At 41.6% G+C, this 22,297-nt stretch overlaps 1 pseudogene; it reads left to right on the top strand.

The window, feature by feature from the left end:
• Positions 1 to 329: 329 nt before the first annotated feature.
• LOC135541392 (TOX high mobility group box family member 2-like) overlaps positions 330 to 22,297 on the top strand; it is a 208,677-nt pseudogene continuing 186,709 nt past the window's right edge.

Raw genomic sequence — 22,297 nt, 5'->3', positions numbered from 1 at the left:
GTATGTGACCAATAACATTTGATTTGATTTGATATACATGACACTAACTTAGCCTATACTGAGCTCAAAGTTGGCCGTGGAGTAGGCTATCCGAATCGACTGGCTATGTATTTTCATAGCTACATCATCTCCATAAACTCTGATTTCTTGAACCACAGTGTAACCGGAGTGGTTGTCAATCAGCTTGATAGTTCCTATCCCATCCCCCTTCATCTCGTTTTCTTTCTCCCCATATTCCCTCTGTTATCGGCAGGGGTCGCATGGCATTCAGTATGGAAAAGAATAGTCGAACTATATAACTCCAAGTGAACGCATGGATCAGCACTCCTACATGACAAGGCGGACATGGAGTGAGCGCGCCGCTGGAAAATAGAAACAGACGAACGTTTTGGGAGGAAAGATAGCCAATCTTTTTAAATTGACCTTGGGTTGTTGTAAACAATTACAGTCAACGTTTGTTCATGTATAGTTGCTGAAACATCTATATTTTTCACTCAAAGTTAACTTTACACGTATTTTTTTTTCTGCGAACACAACTAGATATAGCCTATTTATCCATAGAGCATCATCGCAGAAGCTTGATAGTGCTGAAGTGAGAACACCAGCGGATGTGAGGAGATAGTGTTTTATAGACTCAACCCCCTTTTCTTTCAATCATTATCTTTCTTTTTGTTTGGTCCAACAATAGAGAGAGAGAGAAATAGGGAGAGAGAGAGAGAGAGAGTCACAGGCATTGGACCTGCTTTTATGCCGTCAGTCTTGCGGACCCTGAGATGGACGTGAGATTTTATCCAGCACCCCCTTCAAGCGTGGGCTCATGTACATTACCAACTGATTCAAGTTGCCTGACCTCTTTGGACTATTATCACTGCAACAAGGTAATTACTATTAACTACTAACTACTTAGGCTGTAGACTACATTTAGATAAGAAAGTTGCATTCCTTTCTTAGTTGCGCAAATTTGTTGCATGCGGCTATTCTGCATTTGTCATCCTTGCATATTGATAACAATAGTGTCAAATATGACTACCTGAAATATAATCTCATGACATGCATCGCAAACAGCTTTCAAAGAGCATTTCATAATTGAGATGGGTACATTTATCGAAACTTTCCTGCATTTTTGTAGAATTCAGACTCAAGCTCCGTAGTAACTCTTTGGAAGTTGACAACCTCTTTAACCTGGAGATGTCTCCTTAAAAGGTGTATCGCTATTATGAGCAATTTGACAAACATTTCACTGCAATGGGTATGTAAATTGTAGGTATGCTATAGGCGCGGTGCTGTAGATCCCATGCAGAAGTAATGGTGAGCACCATGCATGTCCTGTCCAGTGCAGATAGCCTCAAAGTATTCGATCAAATACCGGCGTAATTACGCACAGTTTTCTGGGTTTACTGTCTACTGTAAACTCATAATTATCGCGATATTACGCCCAAATCGGTCCCTGCAGAAGAACACTAAATATATAATGATTTTATTTCATGACGTACTACACAATAGTTTAATAACTGCATTCACCACAATGGTAAAAAGAACAATAATTCAAACCAAAGCCACTCCGCACAATAACTTATTTAAACATAATCTAGTTCTTCAGTTAGGTTCCCCCGTAAAAAGTCGCCGGGTCACATGTATTTTACCAGACACATATGGTCATGTTTTTAAGGATGTTACAGAATTGCAGGACTATTAATTCCAATACACCTGCAACGCATATTAGACATAATAAGAAAAGCCTAATGATACACAATGGGCATTCACTTCAACTAGCCCAGCATTAACATGAACAATCAGTCCATAGGGTAGGCTAGCCTTTACTTATAGCCCATGGTACCGTAGCCTACTAACACACTATGTGAATGTATACTATCATCTATTCATCCTTTATCTCAGTTAATCTTATATGTGTATGGATGCATGATATCCACGACGAATAATAATGTTTGATTGGAGCAGAAATGTGAACTCTCCTGATTAGATTATTGCCCTTGGGATAAAAACTGCACCTGTCGGCAAAGTTTCGTTTAACAGTTATACGGTGGAGGGAAGCTAAAAAAACTCACAAAACCATTGAAGCTAAACATTTATGTGTCGCTATTTTCATCCTACACGGCTAATATCGTAATATGAAACATATGGATGGACGAAAATGTACGCATGGCAAACCAATCACGCCTTTTACAGCCTATACCGCATCGAGTTCTTTTAACCTACATTTTTCCTAACATCTTGAACATTTTAAAAACATTCCTCCTCATGTTCATTTTCAATCTGGATTCGAATTTATCGTGGGTACATTACTTATGTCTGCTTTGTTATATGATCACGTTGCAAACAGTTAAAATGTGCCCGCCTGGGAATTTCTAGTGCGCCCTACAATATATAGGACCGTGTATTGCTAACAGAAATAACAACAAGTAATAAAATACCATGCACTAATGTTTTTAAATGCCTTAATTTTGGGATTAGATTGCTCAATAATGACACAAGAAGTAGTCCGACATATTTTGAATAAATACAGTATGTACTCACTGGGCACAGACGTCAATTCAATGTCTATTCCATGTTGGTTCAACGTACAGTATTTTCATTGTAATGACGTGGAAACAATGCTGATTCAACCAGCGTGTGCCCAGTGGGTACTACTATGCAGAAACAGTGGCAATCACAATACTACCACAGATTTTCTAGTACGCGTTCTGTTAGTGAGATTTCCTCAGTCAAACACAAAGCATTATCAGATCTCCGATCTTCTCAAACCTGAAACATGTATGTATAAATCCCGAAAATAGTTTATTTGCCAATCTTTAATTAGGCCCAATGATCTTATTTAGGCTATACAATATACGTAGAGCTACGGCGGGCACAATTACTGTTAATGTCTTTTTTATTTTATATTTGTTCTAGTGAATATTTATTATGGAGACCGCGGCCATTTGGCTGGCCAATTACCATCATCCAAAACTCCCCCAAATTCCATGATGTGGCAGCCCTATGTGGGACTATCATGTTGGATATTATGGAAGCACCTTATTACTTAACTCTTTATATAAACTACATCAAGATAAGAGAGAAATGAAAACAAGTGTTGTTTATATTGAAGCCTGGTGGTTCAGAGGCATCAGGATTTTATTTATCCATTATGTCCAGCACCAGTTGACACTTTATCGAATCTGGCTGCCTGTCAATGCTATGCCCAAGGTAAAAGTTATGTAAACATTTTGTCGGTAAATCTAAATCTACGTGCTCCAGGAGAGTGGATGATATAACTGAAATGTGTTTTATTAGCATATATCTGTCTATGATAGCTGTTCTTAGATTATAAATTAAAACCTTGGGTGAAAAATATGTATTTAATCACTTTGCACTGTCACACACTTGTAAGTAGTTCAAGATCGAATGTGGATTGCTTTCCCATGACTTGGGCCCCCTGGCTTTGAATGCAAATTTACCATCATGATTCAATGAACTCTTGTTTACACTAATGTTGCCAAGTTGGGGAAGAGGAGATGCTGGATGCATAGACAGCATCACACAGCCTTGTTGTTGCTAAATTGAAGTGTGTCCACACTGCACATTGACATACCATCTGTGGCACCGTCACAGTGCACCAAAACAAATGAAATCGTATGCTGCCTTTTTTATGACAGTTTACTTTTGCATCAATCTTATATCACCAATGAAACTGTAGATGTGTGCTGTCTATGACACTATCCCTGAAAATTTGGGAGCTATATATTATTGGCCCTCCTAACAATGACTGATGCAATCTTGTACAGTGTTGCTGTTTGAACCAGAAGTGGATTTCATGGAAACCGGGCCATGCAGTATAAACAGCTTGTAGGCTACTTCCTGTGCTAGCTAATGTGCTAAAGTGCTAAAGTGAGACGACTGCGTTTCCTGCTGGTTTAGTGTAAACGAGACCTCTGGTAAAATGGCATACACACCAGAAGCCGTAATAGGGTTAATAATGCCAGGAACTTACAGGATGTATAAAATGCAGGGGCAGTTTTATCATTGGAATGCGATACAAAACGAAGCAACGGCGTGCTTTAGGACCATGTGGACCCCTCTGTGCGGTCGGGTCGGCTGTTTGGAGTGTTTTTCCCAACTGGATTTAAAAAAAAAAATTGAATAATATTATGTCCCCTCTACCACTTCTAAATCAAAAGTTGCGCCCCTGGTAAAATGTGTTAGCTAAATCGGGCTGGATGTTTGGGTTTGTGATCAGTGATTTTCGTGGATCTGGATTGACAAGCCATATCAAGAGCTCTCATGGATAGAGTCAGTGTAATGTATGAACATCTTGATGAAGAGGGCACATCTTCTCCTCCACAAATACATAATGGGGCAGGTTCCCGGTCACAGATCAAGTAAAAATATTTTATTTAACACGGCAAGACAGTTAATAAAAACAAATTCTTATTTACAATGACGGCCAAACCCAGATGACGCTGGGTCAATTGTGCACCGCCCTATGGCATTCCCAATCACAGCCAGATGTGATTCAGCCTGGATTTGAACCGGACTAAACTGGACTAAAAAAAGCAAGCTCAATGGGGAATCTCCATTGAAAATGCATTGTCCGGGAAATCACCTTGACATCCTGCATACTTCAGTTAGAGGCGCATTTAATGATGCCATTTCTAAACAACAGATACATGTACTGTATGTTTATAGTGGAACATTGAATGTATTAAGTAGACCTACGTTTAAAGACCATGTCTAGTAACTCCTTATACTCTATCATAAACCCAATGTAGCACAACCCAAGCATCATCCTGACATCACACAATACACTATGAACAGTAGTAATGTTTACATGTCAAAGGGGGGTACCATATCTACATCACAAAGTGACTGGTGACTGAACATCATTACTTCTATTCATTCTGATATTAACTCTCTGGGCCCATGCCTCTTCAACTCTCTCCAAGTGGCATTGTCCTGCATAGTCTGCGTCTCCAATGGCATAATATTCTCTATATAGTGCACTACTTTTGACTGGGGTCCATAGGGTCCCCCATATGGCTCTGGTCTAATGTAGTGCACTATATTGGGAATAGGGTTCTATAGGGCCCTGGTCTAAAATAGTGCACTATATAGGGAATAGTGTTCTATAGGGCTCTAGTCTAAAGTAGGGCACTATATATGGAATATGGTTCTATAGGACTCTGGTCTAAAGTAGTGCACTATATAGAGAGTAGGGTGCCAATTGGAATGCACATATTGACTCTGCAATTGGCCATGAGTCATCCTCACTTTTAGCCACAGATTCTCTCTCTCTCTCTCTCTCTCTCTCTCTCTCTCTCTCTCTCTCTCTCTCTCTCTCTCTCTCTCTCTCTCTTTCTCTCTCTCTCTTCTCTCTCTCTCTCTCTCTCTCTCTCTCTCTCTCTCTCTCTCTCTCTCTCTCTCTCTCTCTCTCTCTGCTCTCTCTCTCTCTGCTCTCTCTCTCTCTCTCTCTCTCTCTCTCTCTCTCTCTCTCTCTCTCTCTCTCTCTCTCTCTCTCAATGAGAGTGGGTGTATTGTTGGTTCAGTATAGCTCCGTACACTAGGCGCATACCAGCACTAAAGGGACACTACTTCTTCATGTTTGGTTGAGAGACTTTTTGTCAAATTCATTATGACTTGTGCATGTAATTTTAATTATTAGATTGATTGGAAATATATAGTGAAAGGTGTGGTGTACTATACATATTTGCACTGCGTAAGTATACAGTACAATGTTTACAAAAAGTACATATCTCTGTTAGTCTGAAGCTACATTTATGCATGTCATGCATTTTTAATTGGTGTTATGCCTCAAGGCAAGATTACATTTTTTTATTTAACCAGGCATGTCAGTCAAGAAGAAATTCTTATTTACAATGACAGCCTACCAGGGAACAGTGCTTTAACTAACTTGTTCAGGGGAAGAACAACAGATTTTTACTTTGTCAGCTTGGGGTTTCAATCCAGCAACCTTTCGGTTGCTGGCCCAACACTCTAACCACTAGGCTACCTGCCGTCCCATCTATGGTGAATATGATTTAATGGGAGTAAGCCTCAGGTGTACAATTTTTCCACTGTTTCCGCCATACACCATACCTGCATGTACACTCTTAAATCCACACAATCAGAACTGCCCTGATTAAGGCTGCCTTCCCTTTTACCAATTAGCCACCACAAGGTACTCAATATTTTTTGAGTATTGATCAAACACTTCTTACAAATTGTCTAGTTACAAAACTATACATCACCCTATTTTAGTTTGGGACGTTCCAATTTCACCCATATTAAACGATTGATGGAATAGTCCAAAGTATGACCATGGTGGGGGTGGCCTTTCTCATGTTTAATCTCACAGAATGCACGTCTCTCTCGTAACATGACCTTTAACACATTCACCTTAATACATTTTGCTGACCGGTGAATCCGAGGCAGCACAGCTATTCTCCCTGGAAAAGCATTAACCCATGTATACTCTGAAGAAGGGATTTTTTTATTGACAGATGGTCAGGGGGGCGGAACATACTTACAAATCATTTGTAAACTGCAAATTGACCACAAGTAGCACAAAAATATTCTATATTTTACTGAAACGTAATCCATTGAACCTGGCTTACATTTGTATACAGTCATATATACCTCTCTATTATGCATGGATTACTTTGGAACAGATTTACAAAATTAAAATAATTGGAGCTGATTTGAAGGTACTTTTACAGTCTTATAATAAAATCCCCTGCCTAGTTGGGGAAGGCTGCCGTAACGAGAAGGAATGGCAGGCAGCAGAGCACACAAACACTGCAGCTCCACTGGTACGGTAGTACGTCAACAGGGCACTGTACATCACAATCAACCTAAACCATCTCAAAAATACAAAATTAGATATTCACTGTAAAAAGTTTAATTTGCAAGTACTTCGCTGGATGTACAGTACATACATGTTTTGTACAAGTTGAGTGGTTGGCGGTACCACTTCCTGCTATTAATCACGCATTCCTCCATGTGACCGAACCTCTCTTTATTTACGTTGCCGGCAGCGGCAATGTCAAAAGGTCACGAGGAAAAATCAGGTAGCCTGGAGCTGATTACATCTCTGAGTTAATGATAAGTACGGAGTCATTCTCTAGGGGAAGTTGAGCTGAGATTGCCTTCCACACAGCGACTGCACCATTACATTAGAAAATTATTTCTAACCAGCCTCCCCTCATCGTCAACTTATTTATTAAAAACACAAGAACAAATAGCAAGGAGAGGCAACGGAGAACTGCGATCAAAGCAGTTTCCTCAAAAATATTTTATGCATTTTAAGTGAGTTAAAAGTATTTTCCCGACGATAGCAAAGTATCAGTTTACGGTGGAGAGATGGTTAGGTCAACGGGATCCTCATATTTTTCACATCATTTGAACAGGCAAAAAAGAAGACCTCTAAAATGAACAAACCTGACTTTATTTTGATGCCGTGCCCGTGGTGACCTGATTTCCTGCCTTCATAGACCTACCTGGCATATTCCTAGAGTCACAGACAGTGGCTGTAACTGTGACTAGGCCATTTACTGTGAAAGGCTGCTGGCTCTATATATAATAGGAGACGGATCCAGTAATACCTGCAGTAAATAAGAACCCGGGTCCTCAGGGATTGAGCCAGGACTCCAGTTTAACCTGCAGAAGAAAGAGCCTCACAGACACAATCCCACAGCTCTCCATGCTCGAGCCCTTACACATGAGTCTCATGGCATCGCTAAAAGAAGGGTTGACAGTTTATGAAGTTTAATGTAAAAGTTGTCTAAAAATAGATGAAATAGTTTAGTTTATCACCTGCATCCAAATTAGATGAATGTCTGTTTGCTATTGGTAATAGTGTGAAGCATACCAGTGTATATTATAATTGTAGTACTATCTTTATATCAATAGCTTCAGCCATTTTTTATCAACATGATGTTTCTTTATTTATAAATTAGAATGAATTACAATTGAAAATGTAATGCATTAAGATCAATTTACATAGATCATTGAAATCATTTGCATGCATAATCATCACAGTAAGTGAGTTATAGTCACATTCTGTAACAATAGAAGAAATGAAAGGTCGACATGGTGATTTGTGCTGGAGCCGCTGTATGCTTACCCCTCACAAAGTCATATTAACTCTCATTATTGTCAGTGCTGTTCAAGCACACAATGTAGCGCCCACCTCCGGTTCTGGAAGTGTTGGGGGGCTTGCTTCCTCCCCTCTTCCCCATCCCCCTTAGAGCAGTGTGGTTTGTCAGAGCGCTTAAAACGATACCTCTATCTCTCTCTCTCCCTCTCTCTCTCCCTCTCTCTCTTCCCTCTCTTAAGCCACTTTATATTCCGTTTCTTGATTGTTTCGGGGGGTGAGGAGGGTAAGGGGTTTTGAGGGGTGTGTGGGGAGGGGGCCCTTTATTTTTCAGCCACCGTGTCTTTAATGTCACTCAGCGATGTGGAAACCAAAATGAGCCTTGCCACCAGATGTGTTCCAGCCCAGATAGTGACTTGAAAGACAAACGTTTATTGTTTTAGTGCACTTGGTGTGGTTCAAACCCAAACTGCATGAAATGCTGATTGATGGATCTGACTAAAAGAAGGAGAGAGAGAAAGTGAGTGAGCGAGAGAGAGAGAATCTGCTCTGTGCGACTTAACCGTTTCCTCGCTGCATTGAGGAGGAAAACCCCTGACAGCATTTCACAGCAAGAGATATTCACAGGTTCAGCCCTTTGTTTTCAGCATACCTACGTACCTTTCGAAAAACAAAAACCTTTCTCTAACAAGGTTTGAAAGTTCTTTCAGTTTTAAAGGCAAAAAAATATGGAAATCCTATAGAACAGCACTGAAAATGACCGTATCTACGAAGGAGCTGATCGTGGACTACAGGAAACAGAGGGCCGAGCACTCACCCATCCACATCTACAGGGCTGTTGTGGAGTGGGTCGAGAGCTTCAAGTTCCTCTGTGTCCACATCACTAAGGAACTATCATGGTCCAAACACACCAACACAGTCGTGAAGAGGGCACAACAACACCTCTTCCCCCTCAGGAGGCTGAAAAGATTCGGCATGGGCCCTCAGTTCTACAGCTGCACCACTGAGAGCATCTTGACTGGCTGCATCACTGCTACGTATGGCAACTGTTTGGCATCCAACCGCAAGGCGCTACAGAGGGTAGTGCATCACTCCCTGCCATCCATGACCTCTATACCAGGTGGTGTCACAGGAAGGCCCTAACATTTTCAAAGACTCCAGCCACCCAAGTCATAGACTGTTCTCTCTCCTAGCGCACGGTAAGCGGTACCAATGCACCAAGTATGGAATCAACAGGACCCTAAACAGCTTATACCCCCAAGCTATAAGACTCCTAAACAGTTAGTTAAATAGTTAATCAATAGTTACTCGTAATATCTGAATTGACCCTTTTTGCACTAACTGGTTTGACTCATCACATACACTGCTGTTATTGTTTATTATGTATCCCGTTGTCTAGTCACTTTATCCCTACCGATATGTACATATCTACCTCAATTACCCCGTACCCCTGCACACGGACTCGGTACTGGTACCCTGTGCATATAGTCTAGTTGACATTACTCATTGTGTATTTATTCCTTGTGTTGTTATTATTATTATATATATTTTTTTACTATTTTTTTTCTTCTTCTCCTTATTGTTGGGAAGGGTCCGTAAGTAAGCAATTCACTGTTAGTCTACACCTGTTGTTTACAAAGCATGTGACGAATACAATATGATATGATTTATGAAATCTGGAAATATATTTGTCGCTCCAAAGCAACATGGTGATGATACATTGTGGTCAGTGACGTTCAATATCATCCACATGCTTGCGGCTTTCACTTTTGACTCTTGGTCAAACCTTTAGTTATGTTTGCTCGGGGAGATGCAACGTCCATGCAATCTGCATCATAAATATGATGATATCTTAAATACCTTTTCGTTGCTCCGTTGGTTTTTCAACAACAATCCACCCATTGACCACAGTAATAGAACCATTGAATGCATCAACTGTGTATGTGAAGTGTGAAGTGTTGACCTAGTTCAGTGACACTGCCTCTGCTTTCCAGCCCGTCCTAGTATGCAATCAACACTCTATTCAAGACACAGTAGGATTAGCACAGAAACATATCAGTAAATCATGCGTTCCAGACAGGGCTTGTCAACACATTCTGACACACACCACTCAGCATCCACCTCCGCATTCCAACCTATTTCTGTTTTCGCATCACGTTCCAGGAAAGGAAGAACACAGTGGCTGGTCTAGTCTCATAGCTGCATTTTCTTAAAGGCCCCCCCGAATTAAATGGTTGGTGGTTGGTGATTGCTTGCTACAGGCAGGAAATGAAACATCGAAAGAGAGGAAAGAAGAAAAGCAGGACATTTCATGGAGACTTGACAGGTCAGAGTGGTAAAAGTTTGACACGGCCTGGACACGGCTGATACTGTATCTACTGGGGATTATCAAGACCAAGTAGTTATTAGTTCAGTCTGATGAAAAGAGAGGCCACTGACAAATATTGCATTCCAAATGGAACCCTATTTCCTATATAGTGCACTACTTTTGACCAGGGGCTCAATAGGGCTCTGGTCAAAAGTAATGCACTAAATGGGGAATAGAATGCCATTTGGAATGCAAGTCCCAATTCCAGGGCCAAACAACGAGGAAAGAATTTGCCGAAAACTACTAGAATTATTTGAGACCGCCTTTGTTTCTCCTTGGCTGTCCCGTTGATGCTCCCTCCACTAAACCTCCTCTGCCTCTCCACTGAACCTCCACTAAACCTCCACTGCCTCTCCACTGAACCTCCACTAAACCTCCACTAAACCTCCACTGAACCTCCACTGAACCTCCACTGGATCTCCACTAAACCTCCACTGAACCTCCCCTGCCACTCCACTGAACCTCCACTAAACCTCCCCTGCCACTCCACTGAACCTCCACTGAACCTCCCCTGCCACTCCACTGAACCTCCACTAAACCTCCCCTGCCTCTCCACTGAACCTCCACTGGACCTTCCCTGCCTCTCCACTGAACCTCCACTAAACCTCCCCTGCCTCTCCACTGGACCTCCTCTGCCTCTCCACTGAACCTCCACTTAACCTCCCCTGCCTCTCCACTGGACCTCCTCTGCCTCTCCACTGAACCTCCACTAAACCTCCCCTGCCTCTCCACTGAACCTCCACTAAACCTCCCCTGCCTCTCCACTGAACCTCCACTAAACCTCCACTAAACCTCCCCTGCCTCTCCACTGAACCTCCACTAAACCTCCCCTGCCTCTCCACTGAACCTCCACTAAACCTCCACTAAACCTCCACTAAACCTCTACTGAACCTCCACTAAACCTCCCCTGCCACTCCACTGAACCTCCACTAAACCTCCCCTGCCTCTCCACTGGATCTCCTCTGCCTCTCCACTGAACCTCCACTGAAACTCCACTGGACCTTCCCTGCCTCTCCAACTTCATCACAAGCTGACTGAGACGTTCAATCTCTATCATTGACATTTTTTGGTTTATTGTTTTACATTTTAAGCGCTTTGACATTATTTGAAAAGCCCTATACATGTAAAATGCATATACCGTATCAGTCAAAAGTTTGGACACACCTACTCATTCAAGGCTTTTTCTTTATTTTTACTATTTTCTACATTGTAGAATAATAATGAGGACAGCAAAACTATGAAATAACACATATGGAATCATGTAGTAACCAAAACGTGTTAAACAAATCTAAATATATGTTAGATTTTAACCACCCTTTGTCTTGAAGACAGCTTTGCACACTCTTGGCATTCTCTCAACCAGCTTCACCTGGAATGCATTTCCAATAGTATTGAAGGATTTCCCATATATACTGAACACTTGTTGGCTGCTTTTCCTTCACTTTGCGTTCCAACTCATTCCAAACCATCTCAATTGGGTTGAGGTCCGGTGATTGTGGAGGCCAGGTCATTTGATGCAGCACTCCATCACTCTCCTTATTGGTCAACTAGCCCTTATACAGCCTGGAGGTGTGTTTTGGGTCATTGTCCTGTTGAAAAACAAATGATAGTCCTACTAAGCGCAAACCAGATGGGATGGCATATCGCTGCAGAATGCTATGGTAGCCATGCTTGTTAAGTGTGCCTTGAATTCTAAATAAATCACTGACAGTGTCACCAGCAAAGCACCCCCACACCATCACACCTCCTCCTCTATGCTTCACGGTGGGAACCACACATGCGGAGATCATCCGTTCACCTACTCTGTGTCTCACAAAGACACGGCAGGTTGGAACCAAAAATCTCAAATTTGGACTCATCAGCCAAAGGACAGATTTCCACCGGTCTAATGTCCATTGCTTGTGTTTCTTTGCCCAAGCAAGTGTCTTCATCTTATTGTTGTCCTTTAGTAGTGGTTTCTTTGCAGCAATTCAACCATGAAGGCCTGATTCACACAGTCTCCTCTGACTGAACACTTGATGTTGATATGTGTCTGTTACTTGAACTCTTTGAAGCATTTTTTTGGGCTGCAATTTCTGAGGCTATACCTCTGGGTCTTCCTTTCCTGTTGCGGTCCTCATGAAAGCCAGTTTCATCATAACGCTTGATTGTTTTTGCGACTGCACTTGAAGAAACTTTTAAAGTTCTTGACATTTTCCATATTGACTGACCTTCATGTCTTAAAGTAATGATGGACTGCCATTTCCCTTTGTTTAGTATGGACTTGGTCTTTTACCAAATAGGGCAATCTTCTGTACACCAATCCTACCTTGTCACAACACAACTGATTGGATTAAACGCATTAAGAAGGAAAGAAATTTCACAAATTAACTTTTAACAATGCACACCTCTTAATTTAAATGCATTCCAGGTAACTACCTCATGAAGCTGGTTGAGAGAATGCCAAGCGTGTGCAAAACTATCATCAATGCAAAGGGTGGCTACCAGTATTTTGATTTGTTTAACACTTTATTTGGCTACTATATGAGTCCATATGTGTCATTTCATAGTTTTGATGTCTTCACTACTATTCTACAATATATAAAATAGACAAAATAAAGAAAAACCATTGAGTGAGTAGGTGTGTCCAAACCTTTGACTGGTACTGTATGTATGCATGTATGTATTATAAGACCAAGCGCCATCTCCCTCTGGGCTGGGAGTGTGTTAGCGGTTAGGCTATGAGCAACAGCTGATACTGACCAGATTTCTCCCCAAACATTTTCGTTGTGTTACTGTATATGTGTCTTTGTGAGAGGAGGCAGCTGTTTGTGTCCTTTACCATCTCACAGGAAAGTCAGAGAGATTCTAGGGGTCCTATATTCCACAGGATAAATGTGTAGAAAAGCGCTAAACAAACTGTCGGCTGAATGGGAAAATGCAGCTGTCGGGTTTATTAAGAGTGGGTCGGCGAGGAAAGCAGTTGTCTTAGCTTCCTGTGCAAACACACCGTGGAGATGGCTGGCCTTACTAAGTGCCTTTGGGCCTGGTTGAGTACACACACAGACCCTTTCAGAATCCCCCTATTGCAGATTAAGCTTTTCTGATGAAAGATAATTCTGTAGAAGGCACAATCAATTGTACAGTACATTTCCATGAAGATTCATTTCTCATGTTTTTGACTCTGTAAATTGATTGTCATTTTCTTATTCAGAGCGACATACAGGAACAATTAGGGTCAAGTGTCTTGCTCAAGGACACATCTAGACAGCGCAGGGTTTCGAACCAGGAACCTTGCAGATACTAGTCCAACACTCTGATCTGTTTCGTAATCTCAAGCTCACCCAAAACATTTTTCTTCAATAAGGAACAATGAGTTGTATTGCTAATATCACTGTGTTGGGGTTCCAGTCTTACAGTAAGCTTCTGCTCTCTGTGTTTCCCATCCTGTTATTAAGATTGCCAAATAAGCCAGGGGCCACATTGGTTTGGTCCTCTGCCACGTCTCCATGCCTAGTGTGTGCCAAGTGTATGGTTTTCCTGCCTATATATTACTCAGGGTATTACTGTTCCTTCAGGCAGGCTCAGTTAAAGCGTAATTTGCATATTTTGGTTTGTTTAAACTTTACCGTCTTGTCTTCATTATTTTGTTCCTAAAACTCTACATTGATATTGAGTTGATATTACTGCTTGTTTTTATGTCCTCCTCTTATTGGCAGGAATGAGATGTGTCGGTGTCGCTCGAGAGGGAGTATGTTCGCAATGCAAACAAGGCCTGGCTCTCTGGTTGCTGGTTTCATTTCATCCCTGACACAAAGGCTTTGGCATTTGGCTCTGCTCTCTGAGAACACTGGAAGATTGTGTGGGAACACCTCTCTGAGAACACTGACAGATTGTATGGGCACACCTCTCCGAGAACACAAAAGATTGTATGGGCACACCTCTCCGAGAACACTAAAAGATTGTATGGGCACACCTCTCAGAGAACACCGACAGACTGTATGGGCACACCTCTCCGAGAACGCTGACAGATTGTATGGTCACATCTCTCTGAGAACGCTGACAGATTGTATGATCACATCTCTCTGAGAACGCTGACAGATTGTATAGTCACACCTCTCTGAGAACGCTGACAGATTGTATGGGCACACCTCTCTGAGAACGCTGACAGATTGTATGGTCACATCTCTCTGAGAACGCCGACAGATTGTATGGGCACACCTCTCTGAGAACGCCGACAGATTGTATGGTCACATCTCTCTGAGAACGCTGACAGATTGTATGAACACATCTCTCTGAGAACGCTGACAGATTGTATGGTCACACCTCTCTGAGAACGCCGACAGATTGTATGGTCACATCTCTCTGAGAACGCCGACAGATTGTATGGTCACATCTCTCTGAGAACGCTGACAAATTGTATGATCACATCTCTCTGAGAACGCTGACAGATTGTATGGTCACACCTCTCTGAGAACGCCGACAGATTGTATGGGCACACCTCTCTGAGAACGCTGACAGATTGTATGGTCACATCTCTCTGAGAACGCTGACAGATTGTATGATCACATCTCTCTGAGAACAATGACAGATTGTATGGGCAAACCTCTCTGAGAACGCTGACAGATTGTATTTATTTTGTAATTTTTTATTTAACCTTTATATAACTAGGAAAGTCCGTTAAGAACAAAATCTTATTTTACAGTAATGGTATGGGCACACTGCTCTGAGAACACTGACAGAGTTTGTAATTGTGTTGTATTTAAAAGCAGCTTTATTGTATCACATACAGTACCAGTCAAAAGTTTGGTCACACCTACTCATTCAAGTTTTTCTTTGTTTTTAGTATTTTCTTCATTGTAGAATAAACTATGAAACTCAAAACTATGAAATAACACATATGGAGTCATGTCGTATCCAAAAAGGTGTTAAACAAATCAAAATATTTTTTTATTTGAGATTCTTCAAAGTCGCCACCATCTGCCTTGATGACAGCTTTGTAGAAAAAAGTACAAATAAAGAAAAACCCTGGAAGGAGTAGGAGTGTCCCAACCTTTGCCTGGTACTGTAGATCGTTAGTAATAATGACTATTCTTGCTATCTGTAAGTAGATTTGCTGTCTTCTTCTTTTCTTTGCAACACGTTGCTTGCAGGAAATAACTACACCCCATTCAAATAAGAGTGTGAAAACAGCTAGAGGATGACTGATATTATGCCAGATACTTAAATTGCCTCAGGACCCGATGCTGAGGAGCACATAGCCGTCGGGTGATGCATGCCTGCAATGCCATAATTGCCTATTTGTAGAATGGAGGGACTGTGAGCAGTTAAAAATAGTTGGAGGGACTATTAACGCTTTGCCAGCCAGTATGCTCATTTAAACATTCCTTTGATGTTTCTTCAGGGAGATCAGATCAATCCAAAGTCTTGTCCCACTTTATGGCTCAGCAATGATGGAAAAGGCACTGGCAGATGAAGTACTGAGAGGAATGTTTTGAATAGTGAATTTAGGTTGTTTTCTACCCGTCAAGAGGTCAGTGTGAGTGATGTGAGTGAATACAGTAATTCCTTTCACTTCTTGGCTATAATTAAACTTTTCCTCCTGGCTCCTTAAGCTGTTGTTCGCCCCCCTGCCTGCTATCTTCTGTAGTAGAACCAGAGGACTCAGATGAGAATCATTTGAAATGTTTGCTTTTTTGGATGTGAGCCCTGCTGTACAAACTATAGCCAGAATAAATAGCAGTAACCTTTGGTCAGATTTTCAAAAAGCTTTCATTGACACCAGACTCTTTTAATCAGGTGGGTTTTGGCAAGACATGCCTGTTCACAGGAGCAACACTTTAATCATATTTTAATTGAGTTCAAAGGAAGTTAATCAGAACATTCTGATGAAGTTACACATTGGCTAAAACAGGTTTATTGGACTCTGCCGTGCACTGTCATTTTTTATTCGTTTTTTATTTTATTTAACCTTTATTTACTAGGCAAATCAGTTAAGAATAAATTCTTATTTACAATGACGGCCTACCAAAAGGCAAAAGGCCTCCTACGGGTACGTGGGCCTGGGATAAAAAATAAAAAATATATACAATATGAATACAGGACAAAACACACATCACAACAAGAGAGACAGCACAACACTACATACAAATAGACCTAAGACAACAACATAGCAAGGCAGCAACACATGACAACACAGCATGGCAGCAAAACAACACAACAACAACATGGTAACAAAACAATATGGTAGCAGCATAAAACATGGTACAAACATTATTGGGCACAGACAACAGCACAAAGGGCAAGAAGGTAGAGACAACAATACATCACGCAAAGCAGCCACAACTGTCAGTGAGAGTGTCCATGATTGAGTCTTTCAATGAAGAGATTGAGATAAAATTGTCCAGTTTGTGTGGTTGTTTCAGCTCTTTCCAGTCACTAGCTGCAGCGAACTGAAAAGATGAGCGACCCAGGGATGTGTGTGCTTTGGGGACCTTTAATAGAATGTGACTGGCAGAACGGGTGTTGTATGTGGAGGATGAGGGCTGCAGTAGATATCTCCATTAGGGGGGAGTGAGGCGTAAGAGGGTTTTATAAATAAGCTCAACCAGTGGGTCTTGCGACGGGTATACAGAGATGACCAGTTTACAGAGGAGTATAGAGTGCTGTGATGTGTCCTATAAGGAGCATTGGTGGCAAATCTGATGGCCGAATGGTAAAGAACATCTAGCCGCTCGAGAGCACCCTTACCTGCTGATCTATAAATTATGTCTCCGTAATCTAGCATGGGTAGGATGGTCATCTGAATCAGGGTTAGTTTGGCAGTTGGGGTGAAAGAGGAGCGATTACAATAGAGGAAACCAGGTCTAGATTTGACTTTAGGCTGAAGCTTTGATATGTGCTGAGAGAAGGACAGTGTACAGTCTAGCCATACTTGTAGTACTTGTATGAGGTGACTACCTCAAGCTCTAAACCCTCAGAGGTAGTAATAACAACTATGGGAGGAGTGGCATTCTTCTTACCAAACCACGTGACCTTTGTTTTGGAGGTGTTCGGGACAAGGTTAAGGGTAGAGAAAGCTTGTTGGACATAAAGAAAGCTTTGTTGTAGAGCATTTAACACAAAATCCGGGGGGGGGCAGCTGAGTATAAGACTGTATCATCTGCAAATAAATGGATGAGAGAGCTTCCTACTGCTTGAGCTATGTTGTTGATGTAAATTGAGAAGAGCATTGGGCCGAGGATCGAGCCTTGGAGTACTCCCTTGGTGACAGGCAGTGGCTGAGACAGCAGATTTTCTGACTTTATATACAGCACTCTTTGAGAGAGGTAGTTAGCAAACCAGCCCAAAGACCCATCAGACACACCAATACTCCTTTGCCTGCCCACAAGAATGGAATGGTCTACCGTATCAAAACCTTTGGCCAAGTCAATAAAAATAGCAGCACAATATTGCTTAGAATCAAGGGCAATGGTGACAACACTGAGGACCTTTGAGGTTACAGCGACACATCCATAACCTGAGCGGAAACCAGATTGCATACCCAAGAGAATACTATACACATCAAGAAAGCCAGTCAGTTGATTACTGACAAGTTTTTCCAACACTTTTGATAAACAGAGCAAAATAGAAATAGGCCTATAACAGTTAGGATCAGCTTGATCTCCCCCTTTAAATAAAGGACGAACTGTGGCTGCCTTCCAAGCAATGGGAACCTCCCAAGAAAGGAGAGACAGATTAAAAAGGTTGGAGATAGGCTTGGAGATTATAGGGGCAGTGACCTTAAAGAAGAAAGGGTCTAAACCATCTGACCAAGATGTTTTTTTGGGGTCAAGTTTAAGAAGCACCTTTAGCACCTCGGACTCAGTGACTGTCTGCAGGGAGAAACTTTGTACCGGGGAAGGGGAAAAAGAGGGAGAAGCATCGGGGATAGTCGCATTAGAAGGGCTGGGAGATGAGAAAATGTTGGATGGGCAAGGGGGCATGGCTGAGACAAATGGGAATCCTAACTTAATGAAGTGGTGATTAACGAGCTCAATCATGGGCTTATTGTCAGTAACAACCACATCATCAACTTTAAGGGACATGGGCAGCTGTGAGGAGGAAGGTTTATTCTCCAAGTCTTTAACCGTTTTCCAGAACTTCTTGGGTTAGACACACAGAGAGAGAACTGCTCCTTAAAGTAACTAACTTTGGCCTTCCGGATAGTCTGATTGCACTTATTTCTTATTTGCCTGAACGATAGCCAGTCAGCCTGAATATACAGTGGGGCAAAATATTTTTTAGTCAGCCACCAATTGTGCAAGTTCTCCCACTTAAAAAGATGAGAGAGGCCTGTAATTTTCATCATAGGTACACTTCAACTATGACAGACAAAATTAGAAAAAAAAATCCAGAAAATCACATTGTAGGATTTTTAATGAATTTATTTGCCAATTATGGTGGAAAATAAGTGGTCAATAACCAAAGTTTATCTCAAAACTTTGTTATATACCCTTTGTTGGCAATGTCAGAGGTCAAATGTTTTCTGTAAGTCTTCACAAGGTTTTCACACACTGTTGCTGGTATTTTGGCCCATTCCTCCATGCAGATCTCCTTTAGAGCAGTGATGTTTTGGGGCTGTTGCTGGGCAACACAGACTTTCAACTCCCTCCAAAGAGTTTCTATGGGGTTGTGATCTGGAGACTGGCTAGGCCACTCCAGGACCTTGAAATGCTTCTTACGAAGCCACTCCTTCTTTGCCCGGGCGGTGTGTTTGGGATCATTGTCATGCTGAAAGACCCAGCCACATTTCATCTTCAATGCCTTGCTGATGGAAGGAGGTTTTCACACAAAATCTCACGATACATGGCCCCATTCATTCTTTCCTTTACATGGATCAGTCGTCAGAATGTGCATCAGATGGCAACAAGATCATATTGTAGCTGTTAGGCATAACTGTGGGAGTCATAACTGTTATTCAAAACTGTGAGAGTCTCTGAATGATTTAAATTACTCACAAACAGTCTATAGGTTAGTTGGTATGTAGTTGAGCTGTAGGTCAGTTGGTATGTAGTTGAGCTGTAGGTTAGTTGGTATGTAGTTGAGCTGCAGGTTAGTTGGTATGTAGTTGAGGTGTAGGTTAGTTGGTATGTAGTTGAGTTGTAGGTTAGTTGGTATGTAGTTGAGCTGTAGGTTAGTTGGTATGTAGTTGAGCTGTAGGTTAGTTGGTATGTAGTTGAGCTGTAGGTTAGTTGGTATGTAGTTGAGCTGTAGGTCAGTTGGTATGTAGTTGAGCTGTAGGTTAGTTGGTATGTAGTTGAGCTGTAGGTTAGTTGGTATGTAGTTGAGCTGTAGGTTAGTTGGTATGTAGTTGAGCTGTAGGTTAGTTGGTATGTAGTTGAGCTGTAGGTTAGTTGGTATGTAGTTGAGCTGTAGGTTAGTTGGTATGTAGTTGAGCTGTAGGTTAGTTGGAATGTAGTTGAGCTGCAGGTTAGTTGGTATGTAGTTGAGCTGCAGGTTAGTTGGTATGTAGTTGAGCTGTAGGTTAGTTGGTATGTAGTTGAGCTGTAGGTTAGTTGGTATGTAGTTGAGCTGTAGGTTAGTTGGTATGTAGTTGAGCTGTAGGTTAGTTGGTATGTAGTTGAGCTGGTAGGTTAGTTGGTATGTAGTTGAGCTGTAGGTTAGTTGGTATGTAGTTGAGCTGTAGGTTAGTTGGTATGTAGTTGAGCTGTAGGTTAGTTGGTATGTAGTTGAGCTGTAGGTTAGTTGGTATGTAGTTGAGGTGTAGGTTAGTTGGTATGTAGTTGAGTTGTAGGTTAGTTGGTATGTAGTTGAGCTGTAGGTTAGTTGGTATGTAGTTGAGCTGTAGGTTAGTTGGTATGTAGTTGAGCTGTAGGTTAGTTGGTATGTAGTTGAGCTGTAGGTTAGTTGGTATGTAGTTGAGCTGTAGGTTAGTTGGTATGTAGTTGAGCTGTAGGTTAGTTGGTATGTAGTTGAGCTGTAGGTTAGTTGGTATGTAGTTGAGCTGTAGGTTAGTTGGTATGTAGTTGAGCTGTAGGTTAGTTGGTAGTTGTATGTTGAGCTGTAGGTTAGTTGGTATGTAGTTGAGCTGTAGGTTAGTTGGAATGTAGTTGAGCTGCAGGTTAGTTGGTATGTAGTTGAGCTGTAGGTTAGTTGGTATGTAGTTGAGCTGTAGGTTAGTTGGTATGTAGTTGGTATGTAGTTGAGCTGTAGGTCAGTTGGTATGTAGTTTAGCTGTAGGTTAGTTGGTATGTAGTTGGTGTCTGGAACTCAACTCAACAAGAACACTATGGCCATATCTATGGGGTGTCTGGAACTCAACAAGAACACTATGGCCATATCTATAGGGTGTCTGGAACTCAACAAGAACACTATGGCCATATCTATAGGGTGTCTGGAACTCAACAAGAACACTATGACCATATCTATTGTGTTTCTGGAACTCAACTCAACATGAACACTATGGCCATATCTATAGGGTGTCTGGAATTCAAATTAACAAGAACACTATGGCCATATCTATAGGGTATCTGGAACTCAACAAGAACACTATGGCCATATCTATAGGGTGTCTGGAACTCAACAAGAACACTATGGCCATATCTATGGGGTGTCTGGAACTCAACAAGAACACTACAACCATATCTATTGTGTTTCTGGAACTCAACAATAACACTATGGCCATATCTATTGTGTGTCTGGAACTCAACAAAAACACTATGGCCATATCTATAGGGTATCTGGAACTCAACAAGAACACTGTGGCTATATCTATGTGGTGTCTGTAACTCAACAAAAACACTGTGGCCATATCTATAGGGTGTCTGCAACTCAACAAAAACACTGTGGCCATATCTATGGGGTGTCTGGAACTCAACAAGAACACTATGCCCATATATTTAGGGTGTCTGGAACTCAACAATAACACTTTTGCCACATCTATGGGGTGTCTGGAACTCAACTCAACAAGAACACTATGACCATATCTATAGGGTGTCTGGAATTCAAATTAACAAGAACACTATGGCCATATCTATGGGGTGTCTGGAACTCAACAAAAACACTATGGCCATATCTATAGAGTGTCTGGAACTCAACTCAACAAGAACACTATGGCCATATCTGTAGGGTGTCTGTAACTCAACAAGAACACTATGACCATATCTGTAGGGTGTCTGTAACTCAACAAGAACACTATGACCATATCTGTAGGGTGTCTGTAACTCAATAAAAACACTATGGCCATATCTGTAGGGTGTCTGTAACTCAACAAGAACACTGTGGCCATATCTGTAGGGTGTCTGTAACTCAACAAGAACACTATGACCATATCTGTAGGGTGTCTGTAACTCAACAAAAACACTATGGCCATATCTGTAGGGTGTCTGGAACTCAACTCAACAAGAACACTATGGCCATATCTGTAGGGTGTCTGTAACTCAACAAGAACACTATGACCATATCTGTAGGGTGTCTGTAACTCAACAAGAACACTATGGCCATATCTATAGGGTGTCTGGAACTCAACATGAACACTATGGCCATATCTATAGGGTGTCTGGAACTCAACAAGAACACTATGGCCATATCTGTAGGGTGTCTGTAACTCAACAAGAACACTATGGCCATATCTATAGGGTGTCTGGAACTCAACATGAACACTATGGCCATATCTATAGGGTGTCTGGAACTCAACTTTACAAGAACACTTGCTTTGTCATTATGGGGTATTGAGTGTAGATTGATGGGGGGGGGCATTTGAATCCCTTTTAGAATAAGACTGTAATGTAATATAATGTGGAACAATTATTGTATTCTAAACACTTTTGGAATGCACTGCACTGCACAGTATGTGCTCTTCA

The sequence above is a fragment of the Oncorhynchus masou genome, chromosome 6 (genome assembly GCF_036934945.1).
Source record: "Oncorhynchus masou masou isolate Uvic2021 chromosome 6, UVic_Omas_1.1, whole genome shotgun sequence".
Taxonomy (NCBI): Eukaryota; Metazoa; Chordata; class Actinopteri; order Salmoniformes; family Salmonidae; genus Oncorhynchus; species Oncorhynchus masou.
This window is presented reverse-complemented; position numbering and strand designations above follow the sequence as displayed.